Source organism: Heterodontus francisci, chromosome 14, assembly GCF_036365525.1.
Source record: "Heterodontus francisci isolate sHetFra1 chromosome 14, sHetFra1.hap1, whole genome shotgun sequence".
NCBI classification, from domain to species: Eukaryota; Metazoa; Chordata; class Chondrichthyes; order Heterodontiformes; family Heterodontidae; genus Heterodontus; species Heterodontus francisci.
In genome coordinates this window covers 73,280,628-73,306,758 of record NC_090384.1, presented here as the reverse complement: position 1 = coordinate 73,306,758, position 26,131 = coordinate 73,280,628, and positions in this window count along the sequence as shown.

The following is a 26,131-nucleotide window of genomic DNA, read 5'->3' as shown; positions in this document are numbered from 1 at the left end:
GCTCTGGTTTCTTCCCACAAGCCAAAAGACTTGCAGGTTGATAGGTAAATTGGCCATTATAAATTGTCACTAGTATAGGTAGGTGGTTGGGAAATATAAGGACAGGTGGGGATGTTTGGTAGGAATATGGGATTAGTGTAGGATTAGTATAAATGGGTGGTTGATGTTCGGCACAGACTTGGTGGGCCGAAGGGCCTGTTTCAGTGCTGTATCTCTAATCTAACATTTCAGTATTTTTTATTCTCACACCATAGACTTTCACTTTCTTAACCAATCTCCCATGCGGGACCTTATCAAAAGCCTTACTGAAGTCCATATAGACTACATCAACTGCATTACCCTCATCTACACCTTTAGTCATCTCCTCGAAAAATTCAATCAAATTTATTAGACACGATCTCCCCCTGACAAAGCCATGCTGACTATCCCTGATTAATCCCTGCCTCTCCAAGTAGAGATTAATCCTGTCTCAGAATTTTTTCCAATAATTTCCCTACCACTGATGTTAGACTCACCGGCCTGTAATTACCTGGTCCATCCCTGCTACCCTTCTTGAATATTGGTACCACATTCGCTGTCCTCCAATCCTCTGGTACCTCTCCTGTGGCCAGAGATACTCTGAAAATTTGTGTCAGAGCTCCCGCTATCTCCTCCCTTGCCTCACATAGCAGCCTTGGATACATCTCATCTGGGCCTGGGGATTTATTAGAATTAGAATTAGAATTAGAATATTACAGCGCAGTACAGGCCCTTCGGCCCTCGATGTTGCGCCGATCATCTGACCTACACTATTCCATTTACATCCATATGTCTATCCAATGACCACTTAAATGCCCTTAAAGTTGGCGAGTCTACTACTGTTGCAGGCAGGGCGTTCCACGCCCCTACTACTCTCTGCGTAAAGAAACTACCTCTGACATCTGTCCTATATCTTTCACCCCTCAACTTAAAGCTATGTCCCCTCGTGTTTGCCATCCTCATCCGAGGAAAAAGACTTTCACTATCCACCCTATCTAACCCTCTGATTATCTTGTATGTCTCTATTAAGTCACCTCTCCTCCTCCTTCTCTCTAACGAAAACAACCCCAAGTCCCTCAGCCTTTCCTCGTAAGACCTTCCTTCCATACCAGGCAACATCCTAGTAAATCTCCTCTGCACCCTTTCCAAAGCTTCGACATCCTTCCTATAATGCGGTGACCAGAACTGCACGCAATACTCCAGGTGCGGCCTCACCAGAGTTTTGTACAGCTGCATCATGACCCCGTGGCTCTGAAACTCGATCCCCCTACTAATAAAGGCTAACACACCATATGCCTTCTTAACAGCCCTATTAACCTGGGTAGCAACTTTCAGGGATTTATGTACCTGGATACCAAGATCTCTCTGCTCATCTACACTACCAAGAATCTTCCCATTAGCCCAGTACTCTGCATTGCTGTTACTCCTTCCAAAGTGAATCACCTCACACTTCTCCGCATTAAACTCCATTTGCCATCTCTCAGCCCAGCTCTGCAGCCTATCTATGTCCCTCTGTACCCTACAACTCCCTTCGACACTATCCACAACTCCACCGACCTTCGTGTCATCCGCAAATTTACTAACCCACCCTTCTACACCCTCATCCAGGTCGTTTATAAAAATGACAAACAGCAGTGGCCCCAAAACAGAACCTTGCGGTACACCACTAGTAACTAAACTCCAGGATGAACATTTGCCATCAGCCACCACCCTCTGTCTTCTTTCAGCTAGCCAATTTCTGATCCAAAGCTCTAAATCACCTTCAACCCCATACTTCCGTATTTTCTGCAATAGCCTACCGTGGGGAACCTTATCAAACACCTTACTGAAATCCATATACACCACATCCACGGCTTTACCCTCATCCACCTGTTTGGTCACCTTCTCGAAAAACTCAATAAGGTTTGTGAGGCACGACCTACCTTTCACAAAACCGTGCTGACTATCGCAAATGAACTTATTCTTTTCAAGATGATTATAAATCCTGTCTCTTATAACCTTTTCCAACATTTTACCCACAACCGAAGTAAGGCTCACAGGTCTATAATTACCAGGGCTGTCTCTACTCCCCTTCTTGAACAAGGGGACAACATTTGCTATCCTCCAGTCCTCCGGCACTACTCCTGTCGACAATGACGACTTAAAGATCAACAACAACGGCTCTGCAATCTCCTCCCTGGCTTCCCAGAGAATCCTAGGATAAATCCCATCTGGCCCAGGGGACTTATCTATTTTCACTCTTTCCAAAATTGCTAACACCTCCTCCTTGTGAACCTCAATCCCATCTAGCCTAGTAGTCTGTATCTCAGTATTCTCCTCGACAACATTTTCTTTCTCTACTGTAAATACTGACGAAAAATATTCATTTAACGCTTCCCCTATCTCCTCTGATTCCGCACACAACTTTCCACTACTATCCTTGATTGGCCCTGTTCTAACTCTTATCATTCGTTTATTCCTGATCTACCTATAGAAAGCCTTAGGGTTTTCTTTGATCCTATCCGCCAATGACTTCTCGTGTCCTCTCCTTGCTCTTCTTAGCCCTCCCTTTAGATCCTTCCTGGCTAGCTTGTAACTCTCAAGCGCCCTAACTGAGCCTTCACGTCTCATCCTAACATAAGCCGCCCTCTTCCTCTTGACAAGCGCTTCAACTTCTTGAGTAAACCACGGCTCCCTCGCTCGACAACTTCCGCCCTGCCTGACAGGTACATACTTATCAAGGACACGCATTAGCTGCTCCTTGAATAAGCTCCACATTTCGTTTGTGCCCATCCCCTGCAGTTTCCTTCCCCATCCTACACATCCTAAATCTTGCCTAATCGCGTCATAATTTCCTTTCCCCCAGACATAATTCTTGCCCTGCGGTATATACCTGTCCCTGCCCATCGCTAAGGTAAACCTAACCGAATTGTGATCACTATCGCCAAAGTGCTCACCTACATCTAAATTGAACACCTGGCCGGGTTCATTACCCAGTACCAAATCCAATGTGGCATCGCCCCTGGTTGGCCTGTCCACATACTGTGTCAGAAAACCCTCCTGCACACACTGGACAAAAACAGACCCATCTAAAGTACTCGAACTATAGTATTTCCAGTCAATATTTGGAAAGTTAAAGTCCCCCATAACCACTACCCTGTTACTCTCGCTCCTGTCGAGAATCATCTTCGCTATCCTTTCCTCTACATCTCTGGAACTATTCGGAGGTCTATAGAAAACTCCCAACAGGGTGACCTCTCCTCTCCTGTTTCTAACCTCGGCCCATACTACCTCAGTAGACGAGTCCTCAAACGTCCTTTCTGCCGCTGTAATACTTTCCTTGATTAACAATGCCACACCCCCCCCTCTTTTACCCTCTTCTCTGTTCTTTCTGAAACATCTAAATCCCGGAACCTGCAACATCCATTCCTGCCCCTGCTCTACCCATGTCTCCGAAATGGCCACAACATCAGGATCCCAGGTACCAACCCATGCTGCAAGCTCACCCACCTTATTCCGGATGCTCCTGGCGTTGAAGTAGACACACTTTAAACCAAGTTCTTGCTTGCCAGTGCCCTCTTGCGTCCCTGTAACCTTATCCCCTACCTCACTACTCTCAACAGCCTGTACACTGGAACTACAATTTAGGTTCCCATTCCCCTGCTGATTTAGTTTAAACCCCCCCGAAGAGCACTAACAAATCTCCCCCCCAGGATATTGGTACCCCTCTGGTTCAGGTGAAGACCATCCTGTTTGTAGAGGTCCCACCTACCCCAGAAAGATCCCCAATTATCCAGGAAACCAAAACCCTCCCTCCTACACCATCCCTGCAGCCACGTGTTCAACTCCTCTCTCTCCCTATTCCTCTCTTCGCTAGCACGTGGCACAGGCAACAACCCAGAGATAACAACTCTGGTTGTTCTCGCTCTAAGCTTCCACCCTAGCTCCCTGAATTTCTGCCTTAAATCCCCATCTCTCTTCCTACCTATGTCGTTGGTGCCTATGTGGACCACGACTTGGGGGTGCTCCCCCTCCCCCTTAAGGATCCCAAAAACACGATCGGAGACATCTCCGATCCACCTATCGGCCTAAAAATACAGCTAATACTTACTCCTTTTCAATGCTAATTTGATCAAGTATATCACAATCCCCTTCCCTGATCACTACACCTACATCGTCCCTCTCCATAGTGAACACAGATGAAAAGTTATTGTTCAAAACTTCACCTATGTCCTCCGGCTGCACACACACATTGCCTCTTTGATCTGTAATAGGTCCTACTTTTTCTCCGGTTATCCCCTTGCCCCTAACATACTTTTAAAAGGCCTTGGGATTTTCCTTTATCTTGTCTGCCAGTGTTTTTTCATGCCCCTTCTTTGCTCTCCTAATTACTTTTTTAAGTACTCCCCTACGCTTTCTATACTCCTGTAGTGCCTCCGCTGTTTTCAGCACTCTGAATCTGCCATACGCCTCCTTTTTTCTCCTTATCCAATCCTCTATATCCCTTGGCATCCAGGGTTCCCTGGACTTGTTGGTCCTCACCTTCACCTTAACGGGTACATGTTGGCTTTGAACTCTCACTATTTCCTTTTTGAATGACTTCCACTGGTCTGATGTAGACTTTCCTACAAGTAGCTGCTCCCAGTCCACTTTGGCCAGATCCTGTTTTATCATATTGAAATCGGCCTTCCCCCAATTCAGTACTTTTCTTTCCAGTCCATCTTTGTCCTTTTCCATAACTACCTTAAATCTTACAGAGTTATGGTCACTATCCCCAAAATGATCCCCCACTGACCACTTGTCCAGCTTCATTCCCTAGGATTAGGTCCAGTACCTTCCCTTTTGTAGGACTTTGAACATGTTGGGTCAAAAAGCTCTCCTGGATGCACTTGAAGAATTCCGCCCCCTTTAAGCTTTTTGCACTAAGACTATCCCAATTGATATTGGGGAGGTTGAAATCCCTTACTATTATTACCCTATTATTTTGACACCTCTCTGAGATTTGCCTGCATATCTGCTCCTGTATCTCTCCCTGACCGTTTGGAGGCTGGTAGTACACTCCCAGCCAAGTGATTACCACCTTTTTGTTTTTAGGCTCTACCCATATGGCCTCATTTGAGGAACCTTCTAAGAGTCCCGAAGGCTCTGTTGCCTACCTGACGCCAGGGTTTGGGATATCTCATCTGGGCTGCAGAGGAACTTGGATTGGGAGGGGAAAGATCCAGTTGTCGTGGTCCACATAGGTATCAATGATGCAGGTAGAACGAGGTTAGAGGTTCTGCTGAGGGAATATGAGCAGCTAGGGGCTAAATTAAATTAAAAATCAGAACCAAAAAGGTCATAATCTCCGGATTACTAATTTGCCATGAGCAAATTAGCAAAGCGTCAATAAGATTAAAGAGGTAAATGCGTGCCTCAAAGATTGGTGTGGGAGAAATGGGTTCCAATTCATGGGACATTGGCACCAGTACTGAGGAAGGAAGGAAGGAGTTGTTCCGATGGGACAGGCTCCACCTAAATCATGCTGGGACCAGAGTCCTGGCGAATCGCATAACTAAGGCTGTAGATAGGGCTTTAAGCTAAATAGTTGGGGGAGGGTTCAGTTGCATGGGAAAACAGGAAGTTAAGGAAGGTAGGAGTGCAGGTTAGTGGTGAGGTTGATTGTTACCGAACTGCAAGAAGTATACTTGTTAAACCAGAAGAGAGAAATAATACAGGCGAATAAGGCATCAGTGCTGAGGGACAGGTTTGGGGGTATAGCCCAAATAAGAGTTCTATATACAAATGCACTGAATGGAAGATTATGATGCGGTGGCCATTGCGGAGACGTGGCTGCAGGATGGTCGTGACTGGGAACTAAGTATATCTGGTTATAAAGTTTACAGGAGGGACAGGGAAAATGGCATAGGGGGTGGAGTAGCCTTACTGATCAGAAATAATCTCACCTCATTGGTGAGGGGGATATAATGAGGGGAAAGCATCCAGTGGAGACCTTATGGTTGGAATTGAGGAACAGAAAAGGATCTTAAACTGTAAGAGGTGTTGTGTATAGACCTCCTGGTAGCAGTTCTGAGGTGTTAGATTGTATAAATGCACAAATTAGGCAAGTGTGTAACAAAGTCGGTGTAGTATAGTGCAGTATTAATGGGGGATTTTAACTTACAGATAGATTGGGAGAGGCAGACTAGCACCTCATTATGAGTACTGAGCCAAATTTAATTAAAAGCCTAACTGTGCGTGAACATTTATCAATTAGTGATCACAACATGATTGAATTCAAGGTAGCGTTTGAAAGTGAAAAGCACGAATCAGCTACTAGAAGTTTAGACTTGGGTAGGGCTGACTTTACCGGGATGAGACAGAGACTGTCCACGGTAAATTGGGTAGATCTGTTAATGGGTCAAACGACTGAAGAACAGTGGAGAATATTTAAAGAAACATTTAACAAAATACAGAGCAAATATATACCTTTGAGAGGAAAAAGCTCCACTTCACAGAAAAAACATCCATGGACAACTAAAGAGATTAGGGATAGCATAAAACAAAAAGAAAGGGCTTACAAAAATGCAAAACGCAGCACAGATCCGGCCGAATGGGATCGATACAAAGACCAGCAAAGGGTCACAAAGCAGCTTATAAGAACTACTAAAAGCGATTATGAAAGGAAACTTGCAAGGGACATCAAAATCAATAAGAAGAAATTTTATAGTTACATAAAGGGAAAGTGGGTGGTCACGTAGGCCCACTAAAATCTGAAAATGGAGATATTGTCATTGATAACGGGGAAATGGCAGACATGTTGAACAATGACTTTGCCTCAGTATTTACAGTTGAAAAGGAGGATAACTTGCCGGAAGTCCCGAAAAAATTAATAGCGGACAGGGGACAAGGACTTAATACAATTAACGTAAGTAAAACATCAGTAACAAGGAAATTAATGGAACTAAAGAGTGAGAGATCCCCAGGACCTGACGGTTTCCATCCGAGGGTGTTAAAGGAAGTAGGGGAGCACATTGTAGATGCCCTAATTATAGTCTTTCAGAGTTCCCTTGATTCAGGATTGGTCCCTCTGTCACTCCACTTTTTAAGAAGGGTGAAAGGGGGAACCAAGGAAATTACAGACCAGTTAGCCTGACATCTGTGGTGGACAAGTTGCTGGAGTCTATAATTAAGGATAGGGTGACTGAACACTTAGAAACATTTCAGTTAATCAGGGACAACCAGCATGGATTCATGACGGGAAGGTCATGCCTGACAAATCTCATTGAATTTTTTGAAGAGGTGACTAAGGTGGTGGACAGGGGAATGTCTATGGATGTTATTTATATGGACTTCCAGAAAGTATTTGATAAAGTCCCACATAAGAGACTGTTAACTAAGGTAGAAGCCCATGGAGTAGAGGGCAAATTCTTGACATGGTTAGGAAGTTGGTTGAGTGGTAGGCAACAGAGAGTGGGGATAATGGGTAAGTACTCTGATTGGCAGGATGTGACTAGTGGTGTCCCGCAGGGATCTGTGTTGGGGCCTCAATTATTCACATTATTCATTAACGACTTGGATGATGGCATAGTAAGTCATGTATCCAAATTTGCTGATGATAAAGTTAGGCGGCATTGTAGACAGTCTAGATGATAACATAAAATTGCAAAGAGATATTGACAGACTAGGTGACTGGGCAAAACTGTGGCAGATGGATTTCAATGTGGGCAAGTGTGAGATTATCCATTTTGGACCAAAAAAGGATAGAGCAGGGTACTTTCTAAATGGGAACAGGTTAAGTACAGTGGATGTCCAAAGAGACTTGGGGGTTCAGGTGCATAGATCTTTAAAATGCCACGAGCAAGTGCAGAAAATAATCAAAAAGGCTAATGGAATGCTAGCCTTTATATCTAGAGAATTGGAGTATAAAAACACAGAGGTTATGCTGCAGCTGTACAAAACCCTAGTTAGACCCCACTTAGAGTACTGTGAGCAGTTCTGGGCACCACATCTCAGGAAGGATATATTGGCCTTGGAGGGAGTGCAATGTAAGTTTGCAAGAATGATACCTGGACTACAGGGGTTAAGTTTACGAGGAGAGATTACACAAATTAGGCCTGTTTTTGCTGGAATTTAGAAGGCTAAGGGGTGATTTGATCGAAGTCTTCAAGATATTAACAGGAAAAGACAGGCTAGATAAAGATAAACTATTTCCACTGGTTGGAGATTCAAAAACTAGGGGGCATAGTCTAAAAATTAGGACCAGACCGTTCAGGAGAGATTTTAGCAAGCACTTCTTCACGCAAAGGGTGGTGGAGGTTTGGAACTCTCTCCCACAAACAGCAGTTGAAGCTAGAACAGTTGTTAATTTTAAATCTGAGATAGATAGATTTTTGTTAAGCAAAGATATTAAGGGATATGGGCCAAAGGCAGGTATATGGAATTAGGCCGCGGATCAGCCATGATCTCATTCAATGGCGGGACAGGCTCGAGGGGCTGAGCGACCTACTCCTGTTCCTATCCTCCTATGTTCTTCCTATGTTCCTATATCATCCCTCCTTACTGCAGTAATTGACTCCTTGATCAACAGTGCAATGCCACCTCCTCTTTTACCCCCTCCTCTGTCATGCCTGAAGATTCTATACCCTGGAATATTGAGCTGCCAGTCCTGCCCTTCCCTCAACCATGTCTCCGTGATAGAAATAATATCATATTCCCATGTGTTAATCAACACCCTCAATTCATCTGCCTTACTTGTAAGATTCCTTGCATTAAAATAGATACAATCCAGCTTTGCATTATTTGCCTGAGCCTTAACAGGTCTACATTTACTCTGTCCTCCGGACTGATTTAGCTTCACATTTATATTTGATTTTACATCACCCCTTACTGTGCTTCCACTCTGCATCCTATCTCCCTGCCAGATTAGTTTAACCTCCCCACCCCCCCCAACAGCACTAACAAACCTCCCAGCAAGGATGCTGGTCCCGTTCTGGTTCAGGCGCAACTCGTCCATCTTATACAGATCCCACCTTCGCCAGAAACAGGCCCAGTGATCCAAGAATCTAAAGCCCTCCCTCCTGCACCATCTCCCCAACCATGCATTCATCTGCTCTAACCTCCTATTCATATACTCACTAGCCCGTGTCACCGGAAGAAACCCAGAGATTACAACCTTTGAGGTCCTACTTTTTAATCTGCTGCCTAGCTCCCTAAATTCTTTTTGCAGGACCTCATCCCTCTTTCTACCTATGTCATTGGTACCAACGTGGACCACGACCTCCGGCTGTGCACCCTCGCCCTCCAGAATACTTTGTAGCCGCTCAGTGACATCCAAGACTCTTGCATCAGGGAGGCAACATACAGTCCTGGAATCATGTCTGCGACCACAGAAACACCTATCTGTTCCTCTAACCATAGAATCCGCTACCACTATTGCCCTCTTGTCCCTTTTTCTCCATCCCAGCACAGCTGAATCAGCCATGACATTCCAGTCATGATTCTCGGTGCATTCTCCAGAGGAACCCTCTCCCTCATCGGTACTCAGAACTGAATACTGGTTAGAAAGTGGGATGTCCTCTGGGGACTCCTGCACTACCTGCCCTAACTTCTTTGTCTATCTGACAGCCACCCAGTCACCCCCCTGACTGTGCTTGCCTAGGCACCGGCTTGACTACCTCCTGAAACGTGCCATCCACGTAGTCCTCCACCTCGCGGATGCACCACAGTGACTACAGCTGCCACTCAAGCTCCGAAACCCGAAGCTCAAGCTTCTGCAATCGGAGACACTTCCTGCAGATATGTTCACCAAGGTCACATGGCACTTCCACGACTTCCCACATCGCACAGGAGGTACATTCCGCTTGGCCAAGCTGCCCCGCCATTACTTACTTTTTCAATGAGAAACAAAAACTTGCAAGTGTAGTAACTTACCAGCTATTTACAATCAACTTTTATCCCCTGTACCTTTGAGGCTGAGAAAGAAAAAGACCAAAGAGCACCTTCCACCACCCCCAGCCAATGAAAATACCCACATTTAACTTACAGCCTCACTCCATGCAAACAGCACTAATATAGCCAGTAAATACTAAAAAATTACCAGTCATTATCCTAGGGCTTTAATTTAAAAGGCACCTTTTTTTAAAACTCCAGTCAATCACAGTTATCCCCAGGCAATAACAGGTGCTGCCCACTGACCAATCAGTGCACAGAATTTCAGTGATGTCACTATTCTCTTTTTTTTAATACTCAATCCAAACAGAGTGAGCACAAGAACAGTCAGAGAGCCCGCCGCTGTCTTGGATGTCAGGTAGGTGAAGGGCCTCAAGACCTGCTCTTTATTTATAGGTTTTCAGCCCTGTTCCTTTCAGGTCCGCCACCGCCCCGGACGTCTAGATTACTTTTAAATGCAATAAAAATGTGAAATACTTGGATTCTTCATCTTAAAAGGGTAAGTTTTTCTCTGTTTGCCAGGAGAAGGATTAGTTTCTGATTTCTCCAGTTTTGATCAATTCTGAACAAAATATTGGAGGCAATGCAATATTTTTTTACTTCACAAAAACATAAAAATTGCCGACTTACTCTCAAAGCTTAGAACATGAAAAGAAAGTCCCAGGTTTGGCAGAGACCATGGCGTTGGGTTTACTGTCTGCTGCATTGCAAAGCAAATCTTTGACAGAACAGGCCCTCAGTCAGGGGGCCATTTAAAATACCATTGGGACACTCCTTTCAGGTAGGTGTGGATGATGACAAAAATCACCGCAGCGTAAATGGGCCTGTGATTCTGCCATTTGAAAAAATGTAAAAAGGGCCTGCTTTTGCCTGTGTCCCTGACTCCAACCATTTTCTGGTGCTCATACAATCAATAGGAAAAAAAAAATGTTGGTCTGTTTTCAACTACATAACACAAGAGAGCAGTCTAGTGTACCTGGCAGGAGGTGAAGCAATGCAGTGCGTCCTCCAACACCCAGAAAGAATTGCAAAAAAAGTAGGAGGATATTGCGGACTGAAGAATTTAACTAAGGTAAGGTTACCCACAAATTCCTTATAATCAAGAAAATTGGAAAAGCCTGTCTGAGGAAGAATTGAAATGTCCTGCCTTTCTGCTTTTTCTTTTCTGCTGAAAAAGTGATAAATGCTTTTAATGAATTGAACAATGCATCAGTAACTTCTTTGATGCCTCTATGCACTGTAAATTGACTGGTGTAGAGATGGCCCCTGAAATGTTATTCTGAACGCCTGGAAACAAAGAGCTGGATTTTGTGTTGGAGGTGGGGCTCCCGGCACTAGGCTGAAAAGGCGGGGTAAAACCCACCTCTGCCTTTTTGTGCCCCCAGAGTGATCCCCCGGTCTTTTTAAATCTTAAGTTTCAGGAGTCAGTATCCCCATCCCTATAAAGGGATGGATTCCCGCCTCCAAGAGCTGCCTGCCAATCAGAGGACCAGCAGTTCAATAATGTCACAGAGAACAGTGGAACTCTGGACCTCAGGTAAGTGAGGCGGGGCTGCTGGGACCAGTCTGGAAGACCCCTGCGAAGGAGGTGGAGGGGGGTGGTTGTGCAGGTCAGGGGGAGCAATCCCAGTGGGGGTGAAGTGGTTCCTGGCAGGATTCTTCCATGGGCCACAGATTGCACACGGAGGATGGACTTCCCCACCCCAGGCCCACAGGGAGTGCGCCTCATGTTACAAGGCACCCTTCCCCCATGGCAGAGTCACCCCCAACTGCTGGTCAGCTCCCTCACGCAGACTTTTCCATAGGTGAGTTTTCAGTTTATGGTATAACTTCATTACTACCTCACTTAAGAGCCTTAGCCCATAAAGACAGTTCTCTTCTGACATTCCCAGGCAGCTGCACTTGCATGTGTTAAGACAACTCAATAGATAATCATAAGTGAAGTCAGACCACTTCAGGTACAAGTGGAACATGCTAACACATCTTTGTTCCTCCATTTTTCAACCTCAAAAAAAAAGCTACAATAGTGAAGTGCTGTACCTATTTTTACGATTTTGATCAGAGCAATCAAAATTGAAGTTTAGCTTTAAGAAACCATATAGCTGCATCCCTACAGTGGTCCTCCTGCTTGGCTTCCATATCTTTGATGGAAGAGCCACAGAAGGTTATTTTTCAGGATTTCCACAGCTCTTCCTTGAAAGTTATGGTAGATGAGGAGAAGAATCATTATGGATATCCATCCTACATTTTCTGAAAGACAAAAACATGGGTTGCTTTTAATGCTTATTTTGTACAAGCATGGTAAGCAAAGTGAACACTGTAATTCAGGTGTAAAACTGGAGAAATTGAATACAGATCAATAATTAATTTAACTATAGGAATCATGCATGCACAAATTATCTGACAGAGAATTTTTTTTTCATTCAAATAGTAAAAAGAACTCTGCATTTATATAGTGCCTTATCATGTCCTTCGAACATTTCAAAGGGCTTCACATCCAGTGAATTATTTTTTAATTGAGTCTTTTTTTCAGTTCTAATGAAAGGACATTGACCTGAAACATTAACTCTGTTTCTCTCTCCACAGATGCTGCCAGACCTACTGAGTATTTTCAGCATTTAAGATTTCCAGCAGTCGCAGTACTTTGGTTTTGTGCCAACGTGCAATATCTTTCTGTCGATTCCCTGTTCGAGTTGTGCTGTTTCAAACTAAGTGAAAATGACCTTGCTGCTCAGAAAATCAGGTTCATTGAAATCACAAGTATGTGAATCAGAATTAAGGCACCCAGCACTCTGAAAATACTTGTTGAACCTGTTAATTTGGCATTTTTCAAATAGCTGTTTTCCCAGTGATGTGAATAATAGGAAAAGTGATTAAGAGGAACAGGATCTGGTGAATGTAAGAAGGTGAAAATAAAAGTCTCAAATTGTGAAATAGAATATTGTAGGTCTTTAATATTCAATCCCAATAAATCAATAATATTAGACAAGGAAGATAACCTTTTGATTTGGTTATGTGCACATTGTTAATTCAGGCATCGGATTATTAATGGACTGAACATGATTTGATTGCTGATCGATATGTCCAAATTCCAGATGAACATTCTCACTTCATCAAATTGTGCCCCATTTGTGAAACCTGCTCCTATATCTCAGTTCACATTCGGTGCTAATTTAGAATTAGTCACAGATTTGGTCATACAATTACACATAAGATAGGTTTACTGAGTCCTCTCATGCTGCAAATGGACATCAAAACTCATGGTTTTCCAATGGACATTCACAGTGTATGAGTTACCTCACAGAATGCCTCTATGAAGTACGGGAAGGCCCCGCCCCATTTTACTGGAGGTAGCTGGACCTTGGAGCAACACCCCCGCTGCCCGGTGGTGGCACCCCAATTTAAATATGCAAAGTGCTACTTACCTTGCCTCATTATGCATCCTGCTGTTTATCACTCCACAGTTCTGAATTTTTCTGTGAACGGGCGGCATGCATGTGCCGTCCCGTTCATGACTTAAAACATCTGGCGGAACAGCAGTTGCAGTCATCGGGTCTGTGCAGGTAAATCTTGTGAGACGGGTCTCAACTCTGCAAGCGTTTACATGGAGGTGGGAGGAAGGATGGTATTACTGGGGGCACAACTCTGCAGGCATAAAGGGAGGTACTGCATACCCTTCCTCCATAAATGTTGTCCATTCTGCACCATTGATTGTGTGAGTGAAGGAGCACTCCAGTCACCCTGTGTGTGGGGAGAGTACCAGAAACAGAAGGCATGTAAAGTTTATCTGGCTGGTGGGCCAATCGATGCAGCTATGCAGCTGTTACAATCTGAATGTGGTCATGCTGTGCCACTCTTATTGGGAGCTAAGATGGGCAATGCCATGCCACTCCACATAGTTGATGCATGCCTTTTTACCTTTGAAGAAGAAGTGAAGAAACTGAGTGTAAGTGCAACGTGGAAATGGAGATGTTTCAGCCTATGTTCATTGTCCTGCTTGTCGTGAGTATCCATATGCACCACAGGCAAAATGAGCAGGCAGGTGCAGCCCACGTAGAGGCCCCCGGTTATGAGCAGTAGCAGCCCCCAAGGAGAGCTCGCCACTAGAGAACTCCGCATATCTACAGGTCCCGCATGACATACCTGCAGATGTCAGAGCGTCAGTGGTGACTGCAGATGTCCAGAGAGGCGATGACACATCTCTGTGCCCTGCTCAATGATGACCTGCAGCCCATGGGATTTGGTGGTCATCCTGTGCCTGTGGCCTCAAAGTGACAACAGCTCTTAACTTCTACGCCTCTGTATTATTTCAGGGGCCCACTGGAGTCCTTTGCAGGGTCAGAGAGTCAGCAGTGCACCGCTGCATCAGGGAGGTCACCAATGCCCTGTACCAGAGGGCCAGTGACTATATCCGCTTCACAACCGACCCTCAGAGCCAGGTCCAGAGGGACATCAGTTTCAGCTCCATCGTGGGGTTCCCCCAGGTGCAAGGGGTCATAAACCGCACCCATGTGGCCATCAAGGCTCCCACCAGGCAAACAGCTGCATACGACAACCGAAAAGGATTCCACTCAATCAACGTACAGTTAGTATGGGATCACCGGAAGCACTTCATGGAAATCTATGCCCGCTTTCCAGGCAGCTTCCATGATTCCTTCATCCTGCGCGAGTCCCAGGTGCCATTGCTGTTCACTGAACTGGCTCAGATGGAGGAGTGGCCTCTTGGAGACAGGGGCTACCCCTTTCAGACATGGCTCCTGATACCAGTTAGACACCCCACCACTGCTGCAGAGGAGAGATATAACACCAGCCATGGCGCGACAAGAGCCACCATTGAGCAGGTGATCGGCATGCTGAAAATGCACTTCCGCTGCCTGGATAGATCGGGTGGTGCCCTGCAGTACACGCTGGAAAGGGTAGCTTGTATTGTTGCCGTTTGCTGTGCTGTGCACAACTATGCACTTAATAGTGGGGAGGCCTTGCAGAATGAGGAGAGACGTCAGCAGGACTCGTCCTCAGACGATGAGGGCGCTGACGCATGGGAGGCTAGAGTGCAGCCAGGCGCTGCACGCAGGGGAAGCAGTGAGCTCAGGATGCATGGCAGTACCTTATTGATCAAAGATTCTCCACTCCATAGGAAGCACCATGAGCACTGCAAACCACACAGCACCTTCACTCACCTGCTGTGCAGCAGTCTGCAGCTGTAACATCTTTGGCTTAACGTTTGGAGGCAGCAGCTGACTGAGTCATTGTCCACGTTACTGCATCTGTGGAGAAGCATATGAGTAATGCATGGTAATGATGTTATTCCATGCATTGGCACTTCTGAAAGGCCAATGATGTTAAGGGATGAGACATGATCGGTACATGCTGGCACAAGTCGTTCATACAATAAAAACGACACACATGTTAGTAACGAATATTTAGTGATAAACTTACTTACATTATTGTGGCACCCGTGATTCCCATTTGTGTCCGTGTTTTTTTTTAAACGCTTGCGGGTGTTCCTTCACAGTGCAACCTCTGTGCTAGCAGCATGACTGGAGGAAGGCTACTGATCTGATTGCCCTTTGGCTGTGGATGACTTTGGCGGTTGTCCTGTTTGTGCATGGGACCTGGAGGGCCCTGGCTGGCTGGGAGAATCCTGCGTCAGTGCAGAGGTCTCCTCAGACATCGTGGCTGCTGGACCTTGACTCACAGGTGGAGGGGCCGGCGACCACATTGGAATCAACCTGAGGGGGGACCCCAGATATGGCACGCTGGCTCGCCTCTTCTATCTCGGGGCTCATTTGAACCCCTTGCCCTCCCGGGAAGGACCAAGGGTAGAGAGAGTCTCCATGCCCTTGGTTTCTCTCTCGCCTTAACACTGCTGATTGGATGTCATGGTCACAGCAAGGCGTTGCAGGCCAGCGTGCATTAGTAGCTCACCAAGAGGGCCACCGCCATCTCAATGGATGACGCCATGCGCTGATATGCCTGGGACATGGCAGCTGTCATGACCTGAATGGACTCACCCATCATCCGCTTAAGACTGCGCATGGTCTGTGTCATCTCCGCCAGCAGTTGCCAGGACTTCTGCATCAGTTCCAGCATGCCCTCTGCTGTTGACAGCAGAGGATCAGCAGTAGCCGGGGGCTCAGCATAGGCCTGGCCACTCACAGCCCTCTGACTGCCAAGCGCCTCGGTTGTCTCAGCCTCAGTCAGCGGCTCCGGTGTGTGTGCAGTGCTCTCACCAGCTTGTGACCCAGACTCTTAAGGCCGAACGGATACCCAGAGAGGTGACAGTATCTGCGCATGTGGAAGGTGCGTTTGTGTAATGGGACGCTGCTTCCTCGGAGCATGTCTCTTCCTCTGAAGTGTGGGAGGTGTCTTCTGCCGCCGGGGTTGATTCAGAATGTTGGCCTGGAAGATACAATGGGAAGAGCACTCTGTCAGTCTTGATGTTGCACATATCATGAATATAACAGCATTATATCACACTACAACAATTTCACGTTGATCAAGTGGTCGTATGTTCACCATGGACCCCGAGGACCCCACATGCCACATGGCTTGTAGCTATATCCAAGGCCTCCTCCTCAGCTTCTGTTAGCATTTTGATGTCTGGCATGCCCGGCCTCCGTTGCATTTTTGTCCCTCTTCGCCTGGATGAGCAAGGAGGCAGACATTAAGCATGGCAGATCAACAGCACAACACAAGAGGGGTGCTGGGCACAAAGATAGGGGATGCTCGGTGTACACTATAGAGTGAGCCACTCATGTAGGTGCCATGCTCTGAGCAACAGACAAGGGTAAGTTCTGTCATACATTTTTACATTCTTGTGATGTCTTTCCTTCGTGCATAATCTCCCTGCCTTTGGCATGGTAGTGGCACACATGTTCATTGGAGCCCTGATCTAAAGTGGCACCTACTTTTGCAGAGTGCAGATCTTTCATCCTTTTTCTGCCCTGCACCCAATCGTGCCAGATGGCCCCATGGCTACTGACCTCCTCTGGCAGCTCAAGCCAGGCTGCCTTGCTCAAGTAGGAGGGCCCCTTCTCGCCATCGTTCGGGAAGAGGACCCCCGCCTTGCCCGCATAGCAGGGAGGCATCACTGAACCATGGGGCCACCCTGGAACGCCCCTCTGATGCCATCTTCTTAATTTTGGTTATATCCCCACAGAGATCATTGTTCTGTCAGTTGGTGTGTTCTGTCAGTGGGGCCATAAGTGATGTGCTGACTGCCCTTAAAATAGGGCCCCAGAACCTGATGCTCACCTGACCCGACACCCACACTGGTGCTGGAAATCCTGCCCCCTCCATGTCATTTGGGGGCGAGCAGCGTGTCACGTGCATTCTAATTAGCTGCCGCTCTAAATATCGTGGTGACTTCATGACGGGCGGTCTACACGGGGGCGTGTCACTGAGATAGTAAAATTCAGCCCATGATCTGCAAGCCCCACCATCCCCCTCAATGTCCAATGCTGAGCCTGCTGCCCCGCAATCTGCTGACATTCCCCCACCAACACCCTCCAAACCCGATCCCGAGCCTCCTGCCCTGATTCTACTGACTCCTCCATCCCCTCTTCCGACCCCTGATCCCAAGCCTCCTGTCCCATGTTCTGATGACCCTCCCTAACTTCACCTTCCAATCCCGATCCTGGGCCTTCCTCCTTATTTCCAGGCTGTAACCAACCAACCCCACCCCCTCCCCCCCTCCACAACCCTCAACACATAACCCACCCCTGATCTTTCCCTCTTTCCCGATTTCTGGTCTCCTGAAATTTATGAATTGCTCAGAAAATAGGTTTATGAAATGCATAAGAAAACAGATCTCTAACCTTAATTAGTTAATTTAAGACTCCTGTGCCTAATGACACAAAAAGATACTCATCTCTTCTACTGTGTCTGTCGAGAGCAAAATAGTATCATCTTGCCTTTTTTCCAGCAAATTGCGCTTTTCCACAGTTGATGTTTTTTTTATTTGCAAGTCTGTAATAGACTCATCTTGCCTTTGGATTGTTTGCGTTACAAAAGTATGGAGCCACACTTATAATGGACAGTTGATCTCATTGCATGTCAATAATCATTTGCAAGTTAGTTGACATAAAACGGTTCGGTTGCCATCTTATTTAATTCCTTTCTCCTAAAACAACTTTTTGCACAATGACCTTACTATTACAAAAAAGATTTTGCATTTATATAAAGTATTTATCATGGCTTCAGGACATCCCAAAGTGCATTATAATGAATGAATTACCAGGATAACATTTATTTCAATTATTGACACCACTGGAAATATATTGTACATTCAGTTTCATTCATTATATAAATATCACCAGAATGCCATGTCCTCTGTTTAAACCTTCCTGCAAAGCAAAATAGGTTATGATAAAGAAGTATATTTTGCTTGTCGGCAAATTTTAAATGACGCTTCTCGGGGATAATAATTTAAAGTGATCTAGGGGGTGTATTTGCTCAGTGTGAAAATCTCTAAGGTGTAATATGAATTTCTGTTTCAGATATTTGTTGAGTTAGCAGAGGATAAAAATAAATTTTGTTTTTTGAAATCTAAAGAAAGCCAGTTTTTTAAAAAAAACACGAAAGGTGAAAACTGTGCATGGATAAAAAGGCTTTGCATTTTCCAGTTATGTATAACCCTAATTTTATTACGGGTTGGGATCAGTCCATGCTACAGGCCTAGGCAAGTAAGATGGGCGAGTGTAACAATGTTCAAAGTATATTGCAAATTAATTGTCTCAAATGTTAAAAAAAACAATTGAACTGGCTATCTATAGAAGAGGATACCTTTGTTTAATGTACGAAGGAATAAATCATATGGTTGTATTAAAGAGAAGGACCAATAATCTTCTCATGGAATCAGGTGTATCAAGAAAGATGAAAGACTTCTTTGAATTAGACTACATCACAGATGGGCGGGCGGCACAGTGGCGCAGTGGTTAGCACCGCAGCCTCACAGCTCCAGCGACCCAGGTTCAGTTCTGGATACTGCGTGTGCGGAGTTTGCAAGTTCTCCCTGTGTCTGCGTGGGTTTCCGCCGGGTGCTCCGGTTTCCTCCCACCTCCGAAAGACTTGCAGGTTGATAGGTAAATTGGCCATTGTAAATTGCCCCTAGTGTAGGCAAGTGGTAGGAAAAGGGTGGGGATGTTGTAGAGAATATGGGATTAATGTAGGATTAGTATAAATGGGTGGTTGTTGGTCGGCAAAGACTCGGTGGGCCGAAGGGCCTGTTTCAGTGCTGTATCTCTAAATAAATAAATAACTAGTATGTTTTATTCATTTTGCTGGGTGACATACCAATTTCTGGGAACTATTAAGGACAAGGATGTATTCCACCCCGATATAACTGGATGGTTTCTAGGAATGAATCACAGCAGGGCAAGTCACCAGAGGTTAATGGACAGGATACATAAGGCTAGTGGCCCATAGTTTGGGTATATATTTCAGTATAAGTAACAGTAACAGTAAGAGTTACTGGATTAGTAATCCAGACACCCAGACTAGTCTAGAAGAATCAAGTCAGTTGGACCATCCTACATTTATTTAAGCACCAGATACAACAACCCAGAACCAGCCCAGTTGACCATACAAAGTCTTCCTCACTAACATCTGGGGACTTGTGCCAAAATTTGGAGAGCTGTCCCACAGACTAATCAAGTAACAGCCTGATATAGTTATGCTGACTGAATCATACCTTTCACCCGAAATCCTCCATCACCGTCCCTGGGTAGGTTCAGTCCCACCAGCAGGACAAATCCACTGGAGGTGGTGGCACAGTGGGATATAGTTGGGATTGAGTGGCCCTGGGAGTCCTCAACATTGACTACAGATCCCATAAAGTCTCATGACATTGTTACGGACAGGAGAGAGATGATAGGATAAAAGCAAAATATTGCAGATGCTGGAAATCTGAAATAAAAACAAGAAATGCTGGAAATATTCAGCAGGTCTGGCAGCATCTGTGAAGAGAGAAACAGAATTAACGTTTCAGGTCAGTGACCTTTCATCAGAACTGGCAAAGGTTAGAAATGTAATAGGTTTTAAGCAAATAAAACGATGGTGGGACAAGAGATAACAAAAGGGAAGGTGTTGATAGAACAGAGGGTCACAGAGAATAACTGACCAGACGGTCTTGGAGCAAAGGTAAACGGTTTGTTAATGATGTGCTGAAAGACAAAGCGTTAGTGAAGACAGAGTGTTAATTGACAGAAAAATGAACAGTCCTGGCCCAAAGCCCAAACGTGAAAAAAGTGATAAAAAAATGAAGAAGCAAACTAAAATAAAATAAACAAATAAAAAAGAAAAAATAACTAAAAATAACAAGGGGGCCCCATCATGCTCTGAAATTATTGAAGCATGCCTAATCGGTAAATGAGGTGCTGTTCCTCAAGCTTACGTTGATGTTCACTGGAACACTGCAGTAAGCCCAGGACAGATATGTGAACATGAGGGCGGGGGTGGTGTTGAAATGGCAAACAAGAGACGATATGGATGGCTCCCCCTTTACACCTCTCGACTGACCAATGTCAGCATGTTTAAAAAAAGAATTTTAGCTCCTGAGTGCTTGAATTGTCAGGTTTTCCTGTAAGTTTTTAAAGAAAGATAAATGTTCATTGTTCAACACCCAAATATATGCAACTACACCCACTCTCACACTCATACATATACACACACAAGAAAAGATGGAGATTATAAAAACATGCGTTTAGGTTTTATGATTTCAAGAGTTGTGTTACACTAGCTTTTCCCTGGGGTGAAGATTCGAAACGATACAGCTCTGTAATCCTTTTTTGTCCTCTGAAGGTTTGGAGATTTAGGAGGACAGATTCACTGCTGTTTTATGTTCACAGTAGCAGATTTCTCTTGTTACACTCCAATCAAGGTTTAATGGTGAACCCCTTGTATGTTTCCTCAGGTGGAGAGTTCAGGGCCAACTTGAGCATCTGCTTACATGTGGTTTAAAGCTGGTGGTCTTAGACAGGGTCTTTTCCCTTCATTGGTATAGATTGTTTTCTCTGTCTACCTAGAATATCCCTTATCAGAAACCTAGTTTCTGTCATGTGACCAGAGCATCTCTTACCATTGTCCTAATAAATAATTTCTGATGGTTAGGCCATTGTCAGACAATGGAATCTGAGTATCACTCATCCACATACCATCTTGATAAAGTAGATCTTTCCATAACCATTGTCTGGATTTCAAGTTTGAAGTCAAAGAGTCTGTAACAATATTGTGATCTCAGTTTTTTTTAAATTAGTTTGATAAATGCAGACGTGACCACAGGAAATTTGCATTTTAATGACTTGTCAAAGATATGTCCAGAAAGTTCATTTGCAGTATAATGACTTCACCAAGACTTGTCTAGAAATGAAAATTAGCTCAGGGTTCTTGCAGTTCCATGTTTACTGGCAGGAAAGAAAATGTCACCTGACCATCTCAACTCCATTTTGTTTCACAGGAAAGTGTCTGTTTTGGGTTTATATTTCATAAGTTAATAATTATAAATAGACGCTTGAGAGTACAGAACTTGAATATTGCTTAAAAAGAGATATGATGTCAAAGCTTTTTGCTTTGCACTCATCAGGACAGATGCAAGAATGCCAAATTTCAAAGGGAGCAACAATATTTAGATTTAGATTTTAGATTTGATTTAGATTTAGAGATACAGCACTGAAACAGGCCCTTCAGCCCACCGAGTCTGTGCCGACCATTAACCACCCATTTATACTAATCCTACACTAATCCCATATTCCTACCACATCAGCACCTGTCCCTGTATTCCCCTACCTATACTAGGGGCAATTTACCTATCAACCTGCAAGTCTTTTGGCTATGGGAGGAAACCGGAGCACCCAGAGGAAACCCACGCAGACACAGGGAGAACTTGCAAACTCCACACAGGCAGTGCCCAGAATTGAACCCAGGTCACTGGAGCTGTGAGGCCGCGGTGCTAACCACTGCGCCACTGTGTCGCCCTTAATATATATACTGCATGAGAAAAGGGTGCTGATTGGTTGGCAAGTCGACTCTGATTAGTCGAGGCATTGCCATGGAGAATGGCAGGCAAATATTGTCGCCAATGCTTTTGTTTAATTCTAAAAAGGTGCAACATCTGGACGTTCCTTTTGCCTACAGAGGACTCTGCGTATGAATATATGTAGCTTCTAGCAAGCGTAAGTGAACCACATTGCAAGCCTGACTGATAATATTAAATTGGTTGTTTGTGCTAAGAATGACACTCTCAGGATTGTTCAGTAAGAGCTGTCCAAACGTGGAATCACATCTAACATTAAACATTGAGTTTTGCCAGTATGGTCTAGTTGAGTATGGTCAGTACTCTGCCTATTGCGAACAGCCGAAAGTAGGTGCTGTTTGATAGCATCTGGCAGATGTTGAGACATTTGGCCTTTGTACCTGACATCGCACCGGCACGGGAATTCACATACCACATTACTGTCTCGTGTGGTAGGCAGAACGTCTTTTTGACCTGACAGCAGCATTCTGTTGGTGGAAAATACCACTTATGTTACGACTGCATAGTAGCAGTGTGAAATGACTCGCTTCACCTGTTGCTCAAATCTTTTTCTTTTCGTATTTATGGTCCAAATGTTTGTATTGCGTGAGCGTGAAAACAACAGGACAAACATGGGCAAGGAAGCCTCCTGCTAATTTACCTACCGTCTTCCCTCAGCTGATGAATCAGTACTCCTCCATGTTGGACACAACTTGGAAGAAGCACTGAGGGTAGCAAGGGCACAGAATGTACTCTGGGTGGGGAACTTCAATGTCCATCAACAAGAGTGGCTCAGTAGCCCCACTACTGGCAGAGCTGGTCGAGCGAAGGGCATATCTGCCTGACTGGGCTTGTGGTGGGTGGTGAGAGAACCGACAAGAAAAAGCCCACTTGAACTTGTCCTCACCAATCTACCAGTGGCTAATGCATCTGTCCATGACAATATTGGTAGGAGTGATCACTGCACAGTCCTTGTGGAGATGAAGTCCCATCTTCACACTGAGGACACCCTCCAACAAGTTGTGTGGCACTAGCAGCATGCTAAATGGGATAGATTTAGAACAGATCTGGCAGCTCAAAACTGGGCATCCGTGGACCATCAGCAGCAGAATGGTATTCCAACATAATTTGTAACTCCATGGCCTGGCACATCCCTCATAACCATTATCACCAAGCCAGGGGACCAACCCCATTTCAATGAGGAATGTAGGAGAGCATACCAGGAGCAGCACCAGTTTTAACTAAAAATAAGGTGCCAACCTTCTGAAGCTACAACACTGGACTATATGCATGCTAAAAAGTAGAAGCAGTATGCTATAGATATAGAGCTAAGTGAAATTACAAATCAACATATCAGAACAAAGCTTTGCAGTCCTGCTACATCCAGTCCTGAATGTGGGTGGACAATTAAACAACCAACAGAAGGAGGAGGGTCCATAAACATCCCCAACCTCAATGATGCCGAGGCTGTCACGTGAGCGCAAAATACAGAGCTGAAACGTTTGCAACCATCTTCAGCCAGAGTTGCCAAGTAGCCTCCTTCTGAGGTCCCCACCATCACATGTGCCAGACTTCAGTCAGTTAGATTTATTCCCTGTGATATCAAAAAACGGTTAAACGCACTGAATACAGCAAAGTCTATGGACCCTGACAACTTCCTAGCTGTAGTGCTGAAGACTTGGGCTCCAGAACTAGTCACACCTCTAGCCAACCTGTTCCAGTACAACTACAATACTGGTGTCTACCCTACGATGTGGAAAATTGTCCAGGTATGTCCTGCCCACAGAAAACAGGACAATTCCAACCCAGCCAATTACTGCCCCATTAGTTTACTCTCAATCATTAGCAAAGTGATGGAAGGCGTCATTGACAGTGCTGTCAAGCAGCGCTTATTCACCAATATGCTGCTCATCGATCCTCAGTTTGGGTTCCGCCAGGACCACTCAGTTGCAAATCTCATTACAGCCTTGCTCCAAACATACACAAAAGAGCTGAATTCCAGGGGTGAGCTGAGAGTGAATGCTCTTGACTTCAAGGCAGCATATTACCAAGCGTAGCACCGAGCAACCCGAGTAAAATTCTCTTCATTGCATAATAGAAGTATTCCCATTGGCAAATTTGCATCCCCAGTGCAAAGCAGTACTTTGAACAGAGCTGAGTGAAATTAGCAGCAAAAGCCCTGAATGAACGTCCAAAGTGCTGAAGAGTTCAATATGCAGGCAAGTAAAATGAACCTTTGCGAGTAGCACTTAAAGTGGCCTTTTCAATGTGGTATCTGCCTCAGGGGAATCTCTCTAACTCCAACAACTACTTATATGGTGTTTCAACACATTAGCCACATTGCCTTGATGCTATTCACCTGAGGTGGATTGGACTCCTGATGGGCCTTAAAGGGAACTGGCAATTATTTGGGAGGCGAATTCAGGTGCACAATTTTTGCAGCAGATTTGAAGCAGTGGCCTCAGAACCCATTATGCTCCATTTACTGCCTAGACTGTTATCTGAAAAGGAAGAATGGGCAGGGTTACGAGGAGAAGGTGGGGGAATGGCATTAGGTGAATTGCTCATTTGGAGAGCCGGTGCAGACAAGATGGCCGAATGGCCTCCTTCTGAGCTGTAATAATTCTGTGATTCTGTAAAACTCTGCCCAAAAGAAGCAGTGATTCAGAAGGAAATCCAAGCCATATTGTCAAGTGCAAACAGTCCTATCAGTTTAGTCCTTAGTTGGTGGGAGTGGAGTGTGTTCTTAATTACTCAACACATTTTAAATTAAGTTTAACTTAGCCTGGGGGGAACTATTATGTGTTTTTAATTACAAGAAAATAAATTTTAATTTAAATCCATAACTTAGCTGGGGGACTTTAAAGCATATTTAATTGCACAAAGTTAACTTCTAATTTAGCAGAGTTTATTTATTTCCCACAGGGTTTCATTTATACATGACTAAGTGGCCGACTAAGATAAGAAGTTAGGTCACCTCTGAATGAAAAAATTCATAGACTCCACTTTCAGCTGGAGAAGAAAGCACAATTGTGTCAGTTCTCAACATAAAGAAGCAATTGCATTACTGAAACCATTTTCCCACAGTCAACCACTAGCAATATCAGTGCCTATTCTTAAACAGTTAAAGAATGATCAGTTTTAATATTCTTTTATTTTTGTCATTAATTAAATGTTTAATCATTGTGATCCCCAAATTTCTGGGCTTGGTGACAGGAATTTGGGACAGGATTCAGTTCCACCAGGTTTCTGTCTATCATTTGTACTTGCCAATTAAATCCCAGCGGTGGGGGTATAGGTTGATCATCCACTTGGCCCCCACACCAAGGAAATGTGGTTGGAGGAGTTCCCAGGCCACCTCTTGAAATTCTGCCCTTTCCTCCCTTGCAAGTCCCGAAAGGGAAATCATACCCACTGAAAGCTGGTGTAAGTCCTGCCAAGGGCCTTCAGAAGAGCTCCAAGCATTTACTGGGGAAGAGTAATCAATGCCTAAGAGTCCAAGATGCTGCATTAGGAGAAGAAAACTGATAAGAAAGGTTTCTGTGATGTCCTCAGGACTTGAGTGAGGTTTAGCCAAGTTTGGTATAGGATATGAGGCAAAGACAGAGAGACAAAGACTGCAGCAGCTGAGCATAAAGGCTTCTCCTTTTATTCTGTCTTACTTTCACTTTGCTAGCATGCGTGTTTTACAACAGTCTCTAGAGTACACAATGCAATTGTAATATCAAAACACTACAACACTACAATGTCTTGTTGGGTCTTTTTCAGAACTCATCTCTACTGCTGGTTTGGAACCTTTGTAAGGCCCTCAGCCATACGCACACAAGTTCTCAGTACTTGCATCATTGGAGCAGTAACCCAGGAATTTCAGGACTGGATGATGATAGTAATGTTGAGGAAACTGGTTTTAAAGAGTTCTGAGACTGACAGTTGTGAGAGAAATGGATTATAGAGTTACAGTTAAAGACCCATGTTTAATGATAAATTACCTATCTTGGTAGGTTTGACTTAATTCTTCAAATCAATGCATTCTCCACATTGTGCAGTGATCTGTCCCTCATCCTACTGATGCCTGATGGTACAGAACATCACATTTTCCTCCAGAACCCAGATATTATTGGTATACCTACATGCTATAAAACCTAGACAACACGTCAGAATGACAGTTTATCTTTGACCTGTTATCTAACT